This window comes from Octodon degus, unplaced genomic scaffold (assembly GCF_000260255.1).
Source record: "Octodon degus isolate 3935 unplaced genomic scaffold, OctDeg1.0 scaffold00043, whole genome shotgun sequence".
NCBI lineage: Eukaryota > Metazoa > Chordata > Mammalia > Rodentia > Octodontidae > Octodon > Octodon degus.
In genome coordinates this window covers 3659913-3662327 of record NW_004524619.1, presented here as the reverse complement: position 1 = coordinate 3662327, position 2415 = coordinate 3659913, and the positions used below count along the sequence as shown (strand labels likewise).

At 41.6% G+C, this 2415-nt stretch overlaps 1 pseudogene across 1 annotated transcript in view; it reads left to right on the top strand.

Annotated features, from left to right (window-relative positions):
- Positions 1 to 223: 223 nt before the first annotated feature.
- Positions 224 to 2415, top strand: part of LOC101563906 — a 2944-nt pseudogene continuing 752 nt past the window's right edge. Inside the window, exon 1 of the transcript XR_001117105.2 lies at positions 224 to 712. The product of XR_001117105.2 is annotated as a 60S ribosomal protein L27a pseudogene (transcript). The remainder of the gene's footprint in view (positions 713 to 2415) is intronic.

The following is a 2415-nucleotide window of genomic DNA, read 5'->3' as shown; positions in this document are numbered from 1 at the left end:
TCTTTCTTGATACAGACTCTATGCAGTTTGGGCTGACCTTGTGCTCACCTTTGTAGCCCCCAGGCTGGTCTCAAACTTCAGTGATCCTCCTTGCAGGGCTAGGGATTGAACTCAGGTGCTTTCTAGGTTGGTGCTTATGCCTGTGAGCTATCTCTCCAGCCCCTGATTTGATTATTTTTTAATTTTTAAAAATTATTTATTTAGCTTTTCGTCTCGGCTGCCGACATGCCCTCCAGACTAAGGAAGACCCGGAAGCTTCGGGGCCATGTGAGCCACGGCCATGGCCGCATCGGCAAGCACCGGAAGCACCCCGGAGGCCGGGGTAATGCTGGTGACATGCATCATCACAGGATCAACTTCGGCAAATATCCCCCAGGTTACTTTGGGAAGGTTGGTATGAGGCATTACCACTTAAAGAGAAATCAGAGCTTCTGCCCAACTGTCAACCTTGATAAATTGTGGACATTGGTCAGTGGGCAGACACGAGTAAATGCTGCCAAAAACAAGACTGGAGTAGCTGCCATCATTGATGTAGTGCGATCGGGCTACTACAAAGTTCTTGGGAAGGGAAAGCTCCCAAAGCAGCCTGTCATTGTGAAAGCCAAGTTCTTCAGCAGAAGAGCTGAGGAGAAGATTAAGGGTGTTGGGGGGGCCTGTGTCCTGGTAGCTTCTTTCCTTCTGGACAGGGGGCTTATTAAAATGCTAACAAATGGTAAAAAAAAAAAAAAAAAATTATTTATTTATTTGATACCGGGTCTTGCTACACAGCTCAGACTTGTAGTGATACTCCTGCCTCAGTCCTCCCCAGCGCTGGGATTACAGGCGTGTACCATCACATCTGGTTTCAGTGGCCGACATGGCACATCTGGGGTGAATCCCAGTCCTTGCACTTACCAGGCAGGTGCTTAGACTGCTGAGCTGTCTGTCCAGCCCCTGATTTCTTGATGACAGCCATTCTTTTTTTTTTTTTTTTTCAGAACCAGGGATTGAACTCAGGCCCTTGCACTTGCCAGGGAAGCACTTATTCTACTGAGCTATCTCCCCAGCCCCATGATAGCCATTCTTTATGGAGTGAGATAAGATTCAGAATGTTTTAATTTTCATCTCTCTGATGGCCAGTGATATTGAACTTTTTTCATGTATTTCTTGACCATTTTAACTTCTTCTGAGAAGTATGTGTTCATTTCAGTTGTCCACCTTTGATTGGGCCTTTTATTTTTTGGGGGGGTCTAATAATTTTGAATGCTTTACATATTATAAATATCAGTCCCCTGCTCAAAGAATAGCTAGCAATTTTTTCCCATTCTGTTAGTTTTTCCACTCTGTTGGTTATTTTCTTTGCTGTGTTATAATTTGATATGATCCCATTTGTTGATTCTTGGCACTATTTGCTTTACAATTGGGGTTCTGTTCAGGCAGTCTTTGGCTACAGCTATGTATTTTATATTCCAGTGGATTAAATGTTTCTGTTTTAACATATAGATGTTTGATGAATTTTGATTTTAATTTAGTGTGTGGTAAGAAATGAGGATCTAGATTCAATTTTCTGCATGTGGATAGCCAGTTTTCCCAGCATTATTTATTTATTTATTTACTTTTTGTGGTATCAGGTATTGAACTCAGGACCCTGACCTTGCCAGGCAAGTGCTTATTCTACTGAGCTATCTCCCTGGCCCATAAGCTTTGTCACAGGCTTGTGTGTGTGTGTGTGTGTGTGTGTGTGTGTGTGTGTGTGAGGGATTGAACCCAGGACCTTGAGCTTGCCAGGCAAGTGCTTATTCTATACTGAGCTATCTCTTCAAGCCCCCAGCATCATTTATTAAAGAGACCATCTTTCCTACATTGTCAAATATCAGATAGATGAGTGTGTTTCAAATTGTTTCTATATCTTCTATTCTGTTCAGTTGGTTCAGTTGCCTGTTTTTGTGTGAACACCTTGCTGTTTTTACCACTGTAGCTTTGCAGTATAGTTTAAAGTCTGGACTTTTGATGACTCCTGCTTTGCACTTGTTGCCCAAGATTGCTTTTGTTTGGATCTCTTCTTGTTCCTCATCAATTTTATAACTTTTTTCTTTAGTTTTGGGAAGAATTCTATTGCATTTCAATTGGCATTACATTAAAGCTGTTTATCAGTCTTGGAGGTGTAACATTTTAACAATATTGGTTCTTCTTTCTCAAGAACAAAGTGATTGAACTTTCTGTAACTATGAATTTGACTACCCTAGGTGCTTCATAAAAATAAAAACACACAGTATTGATCCTTTTTGTGTGCATTTTTTTCTGTGCCTTTCGACCATTTTTATAGCGTCTTCTGACACCATAAAAATTTTATTTAGGGTCGGGGAGATGGCTCAGTGGAATAAGCACTTCCCTGGCAAGTGCAAGGGCCTGAGTTCAATCCCCGGTTCCACAAAA